Source organism: Cheilinus undulatus, linkage group 9 (assembly GCF_018320785.1).
Source record: "Cheilinus undulatus linkage group 9, ASM1832078v1, whole genome shotgun sequence".
In the NCBI taxonomy this organism is placed as follows: Eukaryota; Metazoa; Chordata; class Actinopteri; order Labriformes; family Labridae; genus Cheilinus; species Cheilinus undulatus.
In genome coordinates, this window is record NC_054873.1 from 10,631,302 (window position 1) to 10,639,798 (window position 8,497).

Sequence of the window (8,497 nt, forward strand, 5' to 3'; positions counted from 1 at the left end):
CAGCATTCGTCTTTACATCAGAGTAACTTAAGACATGATTCAATTTTACACATATGTAGAGTTAGCTTTTCATATAGGCTTCATGTTAATATTCGCCATTTGCTAACTAAAATAAAAAGTTGCTGCTGTTCATGCAGTCTCTAACCTGGCACGCCAGATTTTAAAACACTCATAGACAGCGTTTGGGAAAGGGCAGAGCCTTTGAAAAAAAACTGGGAGGGTGATTGGATGAACGTTCTGCCACATCTTTACGGGCCAATCAGAGCAAAAAAACACGTAACGTAGCCTCAACCCCCTACCGCAGGACTAAACTCTATAGAGAACTGCAAAACACAAACAATGGTGACTCTAAACATGTCAGTACACCACTTTTGTCGTTTTTGAAAAGAAAACGACTCACTGCTGTTCTTTGTTCTTCTTTTAACGAAGAAATGCTGTCAAGTTCTGATAAAACAGGCGCTCTAGCAGCATCCGCACTAATGTCTTCCATCATAATTGCACCGGCCTCTTGTTGCTGCTTGCATACATCACGACTCCGTTGCGCCTGAGAATTGCCCCTCGTCCACTGATTGGTCCTGTCTCTTTCTAACCAGGCCCAAACGGTTCAGACGGGAGCTTTGCAAGATGGATTCGCCAGTGAGAAACGCGGAAACGTATACTCTGCTTTGCAAGGTTATGCAGTCTCAGTATTCCACACTGTTTTATTCGTATTCGGCATCTCTCATCTTGGTTTTTTGGCTTTGCGAAAGTGAAAATTCAACACTAACAGGCCTAGTTACGGTTGCTAACTGCTAACTGTTTTAGTAAGGGGCTTAGCATAGGGTCAGTTATCATCAGAGTATTTCTAAGTACATTGTGTACAATCCCTAAACTTCACTAAAAGGGATTTTTTTCCACAGTTTCACTGACTTACCTGGCACGGAGGCGATTAATATCACAAATTAGTCAAACCTGTAGACCTAGCATCTAGTGTTTTCTAGGCACATGAAGGCAGAGTCTCGAGGAGTCTAGTATTAGGCTAAGCGGCTAGCTGAGCCCTTTGAACATATACAAAAAAATCCTAAGTTTACAGCAAACATGCTTTTAATTTAAATGGTGATGAAGGCTACTATCAACTGAATAAAATCTTGTGAGGGGAGCGACTGTGTAATGATATTCTGTTCACAAATGAGCTCTTTTATGTGAGCCACTGGCTAGCTAGCTTCCCTTCATCCTTTGTTTTTATGTAATCCACATATTAAAGGTAAAAAAAAATGAAGAGCTGTTTGACAGCCAAACTCTGCTGAGCTGAGTCAAATGATCTCTAAATCACAAAAACAAGGGCAGCATCAGAGTTTAATGTGTTAAACTGTGGCAGAACCTCTTTAAATTTTTTTTCCTGAATATTTTACTATTTTCAGGACACAGAAGTGTCTTATGAATTAAGAATTTTTTTATTTTCACACTTTAAATGCTTGTTTATGTATTCAAGTACTCTTTAGTGTGTAAATAAATACTCATTAGACTCTACCTGTGTTTATTTTTCCATGATTAACGTTTGAATATGCATATGCTTTATAGATTTCCAGAGATGGTTACTTCATTGACCTTGATTTTCTCAAAAAGAATGAATAAAACACAGTGTCAAAAGATTTAAAGTGAAGCCTGAAGAAAATTCTACATATTCCAGGAACATCTTCTTTTTTTTTTTTTCTTACCTTCGGTGTCTCTTGTGTTGATGCTATACATATGTTTGACCACCAGGTGGCGTTAGGGTGCACACTAACCCTTGAAGAAAGCAGAACTAGTCCTTGCAGCCATTCGTCAGCACTTAACAAGGCTCTCTCCATCCGTCATTCTTTCCAGTGAATGGCCTTTGCCTTCAGTGCTTCTCTCACATGTGCACATTTTCTCGCTCTCTTCCCTCCTCTCGGTGTCACTGCCCCGCCGTGGTTCTGCTTCCTCTCCTCTCTGAACGCTCACGCTGCAGGTTTCATAAGCTGCTTGGCACAGCTGTTTCTCCACATGTGTCTGCTTATGTCATGGTATCTTAGCAGTCACTGTGCTGTGGATGTCATGGCTTAGGCTGCGAGGGTTAAAACAGCACGGAGACTGTATTTGACTGCGCTGTGAAATGTTTGCCTGTACTGTACCGAATAAAACCAAAAAGGAAATGTTCCAAGAACGCAAAAGAAACTTTAACTCACTGATGTTTGTTATAAAAAAGTCATTTCTCAACAAACATTGAAACTGCTGCTCTACTAAAGCTGAACGATGAGAGGATGAAAACTGAGTAACTCAAGGTTTTTCAATCATTTAAAAAGCAAAAGAAAATCATATTAATTATTATTATTATAAATTGTTCACATGCTGGAAAAAAGGGACTTTATCTTCCTATAAACCATCAAAACATGATGCATGCTGAAGCATTTTCCTGCACATACACAACAGGGATACATATGAAAGAATTTGTTCATACAAAGGTTTATAAAGGCAAAGTAGAATAAATATGTTAAAGCCAGATGCACCTTCTTTTCTTTACCTGAAGTCAAGCATACTCAAAGGAAATTTTCATGCAAGATTTTTTTTGACTGACCTAAATGCCTGACCTAAAAAACAAGTTAATTACAGTTGATGCTGCTTTAGTCATTCGAAGGATTCAGATTGCTTAAAGCAATCATGGCTAGTGAAGAAAAATGTTATAAAGCATCTCTTTTCCATTAGCGGAGCCACACAACAGCATAACTATAAGAAATACACAAGTAGTGGTGCTCTTCATGATCCTTTCTTCATTTTGTGCCATTTTACCTCTCAGTTATTCATTATTTAATAAGTTTGATATTTCTATAGATTCATAGCATCTATGCCTCCACTACAAGGCTTTTAAACATGTTATATGGAAAATGTGTTATTCTGTAAAACCGTAGTTATAGGTACTCACAACTATTTATAATGCTTCATAACTGTAACCTTAAGTAATCATAATAACAAAGTCATATAAACTTACAAACAGTGAGTGAGTCTGTGACTGTGTGACTTTTCTCACCTATAATACTACAATATTTTTTGATTTTCACCTTCTTATTTTATGCACATCCAATCCAATTTATTTATAAAGAACATTTAAAAACAACAAAATGCTGACCAAAGTGCTGTACAGTTTAAAAAAATAAAAAAATAAAAAAACAATAAAAAAACAGATGCAGGGCCAAAGTAAAAAATGGAGGACACAGATGGATTAATAGAAACAGAAAGGGAAGAGCAGAGGTTTGGCGCAGCTAGTGAAAAAGCTCGGTCACCCCTGAGCTTCAACCTTGACCTCGGGACAGTCAGAAGACACTGATCAGAGGATCTGAGAGTCCGAAAAAACAGGCCCAATGTTAAAATGGTCCATGTTTACACTGTCAGATGCAACATTGAGAGGAGTTGTATTTTATTCCTTCTTGTTCTGACATTAGAGGAGTGTTTGTGGAGTTGTAGAAATGTTGTGCATATGTTCAGGGAGGATATCTTTTCTGTCTAATAGGTATTTGACATTTCCCACTGCCCACTCCCACTCATGTGCTTACACTGTGGAGGGGGAGTCTGATGTTTTCTGGGCCTTGGGCATTTTAGTAATTCATGGAAAAGCAGTGTACCCACTGCTGAAACTGAGAAGTTTCATGGAAAAAAAAAATTCCCAAATTGAATTAGTTTGCCGACGACATGTTTTCAAAAAAGCTGAGACAGGATCATGTTTGCCTTTCTGTGGCCTCACTTCTTTTAACAACACCCTGTAAGCATCTGGGGACTGATGGGATCAGTTTCTGTGATTTTATAAGGGAATTCTTGATCCATATTTGCTTTATTCCAAACAAACATTATATCACTTTTACACATTTCTGGACTAAATCTAGTTGGTTCTTTAACCTTAATTTGACCCCCCAAAAAAGTCAATACTCAAACTTGGGCTGTCTTTAGTGGTCTTCTTGGCTCCAAAGATTTAGCTAATGGTTGCTGAAGCTGCTTTTTCATTAATTATGAGAGTAAAACTTCAGCCATGACTTTGTGATTAGTTATTTATTTTTTATTTAATATCTTTATCAGTGACAATAATAGGTACTTACTTGTTCACGGATTTTAACTGTAAAAATGAATGACTTAATGCAGTGTCTTACTTGATAGTTACGGCTCACATGTAACATGACATTTCAGTTTCAGCGTCACATTTTCTACAAACCTACATGCAGTTAATGTTAACCTGAGTGACTTTTAAAGCAAAGCATCCAGCAATCAAGAGAGCATTACTACAGCCTGTGTGAGTCTCAGAACATCAATCTGCTTGTTAACCTTTCATATAACCCTGAGCTGACTTGTGTTGACATTGGATTTAGCTCTTAGAGGCATCCTGAGTGAAAAGAGACCTGCATGTTAGCTTTGGACTTCTCTTTGATACTTTATCTAAACACTCCATCAGCTGAAGACGTGCAGCGAGGAGCATGCACAAAGAGGGAGCTTCAAAACATAAGATGTTATGTGCTTGTGATTCCCACCTCAACTCAACATTCTCTCATGTCAGTGCAGAAGTCACAACCTGAAAAACATCACTCCGCCTAATTAGTGGTCAAAGCAGAGAAGTCACTATGACATCCTTCCTAAAGCTCCTGTTTTATATGTTCAGGCACTTATTGGGGACTCCACCTTCCACTGACAGATGTTAGCATGGATTGTTTTATAGACTCCTCAGTTTAAACAGGAAGTAAGCAGCACCTCTCAAGTCATTATCTTTAGTCATTGTTTGATTGAGAGCCCTGACAGTTCGATTTACATAATGTACATTCAAGAAATTGTACTTAAACAAGAATAAAGGGTAAATGCATAAAATTAACTAAAACACAGCAGGAACTTCTGCTCAAAAAAGGCCCTAAAATCTAAAGTAGATCACACTGGTGGAGTGTTGTGCCAGGTGCATGAAGCTGATTGGCCCTGATTATTACCAGGTGTGCTCAGCTTACATAGACTCCTGGGTTGCTGCAGTCTGCTGACTCATTGCCTCACCATCAGAGAAAGTGGGAGCATCTCCCTGTTGTTTCTTTGTGGGTTTTAAATGTGAACGTCTGCTCAAGCATGTCCTGAAGGATTCTGTGTGATTTCCCAGGTTTTACAGTTGTTCAAAGATAAATGTTTGTTGGAGCTAGTTCTACTTGGTTCTCTTCTAACACCAGTCTGGTGGCCTTTGTGTTCTTTAAAGGAGGGATTTCTCAGTGTTTTAGCTGCATGGTGACACTGGTAGAGCTTCCCTTGATCTCAGTGTTAGTAGGAATGGGAGCTTTAAGGTTCATTAAAGACCCTGTAAAGTGAAAATAAATCCATATTTAGGTTTGTTGTATGATAGGTCACTGTGTAATGGTCCCCCAGGTCAAAAATCAGTCAAATGAAACATCTCTAAGTTTAAAAATTAAGCTTTAAAATCATGAAAAATGAGGCAGTAAAATCTGCTGAAATTAGCTGAAGCCACACCCACTCAGGAGAAATTCAAAGTTCACAATGCCACAATCTGAATTGAGGAAAACACTCACACCAACAGCCTGCCTCTTGACCTTTTCTTGACCTCAGAAAAAGAGAAAAAGTCAATTTTCTAGATCAATTCTCTGTTATGATACTTTTAATGATTCATAGACCACTATGGCAGATATGAACATAAAACAAAATGAACATAAAACAGCATTTAACTGACTGTTAACTTTCAATGAAGGCAGTGACATCAGCTAACAACAGACTGTACTGAGATGAACTGCTCCGTGATTTTATATTGTAGTGTTAGAGGGGCGGGGTCATTCCCCTTGTGGTATCATGAGCCCACATATTGGCCCCGTCCATATTAAACCAAGCCAGGAAAGCGATGAAAAACTTTTTTACAGTCTAAATCAAGAGTTCAGTCACATGTATATCATGTACATGTATAGTCACATGATATTTGTGACAGGTATGAATTAACAAGGGTTTACTGAGGTCATTGTTTCACTGGAGGCTCCCAGTGCTCCCTGTTTTTCTAAAAGGGTTGGGGAATTAGTTTAAAGTATTGGTTTTGAACAGCTCAAGCCACAAATATTTGTTTAAAGACCACATATTGTACAAAATACACTTTTCCAGACTTTCCTAACAAAATATGTGCCCCTGGCTAGTCCACAATCCCTCAAAGCTTCAGAAAATCCATTCCCTTCCCCCCGCTCTTCCACCACCTTTCAGAAAATGTGTGCTGAAACAAGCCATTCTCAGATTTTCCCCCGATGACGTCATGTGGGGAGTTAGCCAGCACCCTCCTCTCCTTATCCTCCAACCAGCTGAGAGGAGGATCAGGAGAGCCACGTCCATTAAAGCACATCTATTTCTTGTGAAGGGCAGTTTCAGACAGCTCAATAACATTTAAAGAAACAGAAACAGCACACTCTGCGGGGCTTTTAGACATGCAAATATCCAATACTGGAGTGTTTTTTCAGTAACAAACTTCACAGGCATGTTTTGGGGACCTCTGAGGCCCTGTCCACATGGAGATGAAAACAATATATTGCCGTTTCGTTTTGAAAAAGTTTTCCGTAAAGACAGAATCGTTTCAGGGAATATCCCCTTAAACATGGAACCACTGAAAACACTGTAGTGCGTATGCCAAGCCTGTATGTGGCACTGTAACGCTGCCACGGAAATGCACCAAAGGAGAAGAAGATGATCACAGAAAACTGACAAACTTTCTTCTAGTTGCCCTTCTGGTTGTTCTCCACGTTGGATTTAAGAACATATGGTGTACGCGTTTCGTGGTGGTGGTAAAGGAGCATCAGATTTTGTTGTAAAAGCCATAACAAGCTCAATAGCTTCTGCAGCACAAACACAACCCTGTAGTCCGCCATTATTGTTTTGACCGGACCCGCACACGTGCCTTAAGAGAGCTACACTGTGTGACGTATTTGTTTCAAGAAAGATGAGGTTAGCCATCCACATAGAGATGAAACGGTAGTCGTATACGGGTTTATGCACCCTGGGACCCGTTTTCAAAAAGTATCGTTTACAGTCACCCAAAACACCGTTTCCGTGTGGATGAAACACAGATAGGACAAAAAACTTTTGCATATACACCTGAATTAGTTTCCGTGTGGACGGGGCCTGAGACCAACATAAACTTCTTTTAAAGCGGTAAAATATGTGACCTTTTAAAGGAAAAAAATATAGAAAGTATCTGGGCCTAAATTGGATATATTTCAGTTCCTTCACTCCATACTTGCTGTCCCTGCAGATTGACATTCAGGTGTTTGCCATTTTTTAGTTTTGTATTGTCTATTTGTTTACACAAAACATCATTTAAAAAAGATTTTTTTTCCTTATGTTGCCGGTCATCCTAACCTTTTTGTTAGTTTTGCTTATTCCCATCCTTAAGATTGATATAAAGTACAAGAAATTAAACAAAAACTGTGTCAAATTCCCTGCATAGCAGACTGTAAATCTTATCCTCATGATAACATCTGTTTTCTCAAATTTACTTAAAGATTCGTATCAAACACATGTTCCAGTATGTGGTCTCACACAGCTGTCAGAGAAGGTTGGAGGTGGGTCCCCGGGGCCATATGTTGGGGTCAGGAGTGCAGTGTAATGTGTTGGGTCGGGGCCAGGCTGAGAGTCAAACACAGCCGTGTCACTGCAGAGAGAAGAAAGGCCTTTCAGTCAGAGTGACACACACTGACAGCTGGAAGAGGGACAGACGAGAGGAGGTTTTTGTTGCTGTGTGAACAGCCTGTTAACCTCTGTACAGTGTGAGTCTGCTTTTCCTTTTAAGTTTTAATCCTCACTAAAAAAAGTGATTTTTTTATTTACTACAACCAAGGCCACCCATAAAGGTAGAAAAATGGGAGAGCTTTGAGGTCCAGACTTATGGCGGTCAGCAAAAACAGTCCATTGTGAAGTTAAGCTGTGGAAAAATCGAGCATATATCGTTAGCTCAAGCTGGCCACAGAGTTAAGTGCTGCCATAACTGAGATCAGCTGATCTCACGCAAGCCCTCATCAGCTGACAGACAGCTGATTTGCCCTGAACCATACTCAGGCTTGCTTGTTTAAATTGCTTTTGCCTGGCTGTGCTCTTCCGCTCTCTGCAAGCTGCTCTTGCAAACACTCCTCCACCCCAGCTCCTCCTTCATTCTGCTTCTGACTGAATCAATATCATTCTGTTGTCACTGATCCTGCTTAATGCTTTAAAACATTGGTTCATGGAAGGGCAGGGGGATCCAAGGTAGCTAACAGCTAGTGTTATTACCTTATTTACTTTAAAGTCACATTTGACTCCATGAGATTTTGAGTTTTGAGTCTACACCAGGCCATGACTCTGCTAGTGAAACAGAATCTATTTGAGTGTGGTGTACTGAGTTAGTGAACTGGTTCCACACCACACATCATACAAACTAAACACCAGAATCTGTCATTAAACTGTGCAGAACTTTAAGGTATGTTTGAGCCAAAAGTTTAGGATAAAGTAGGCTTGGAAGGCCAAGTAA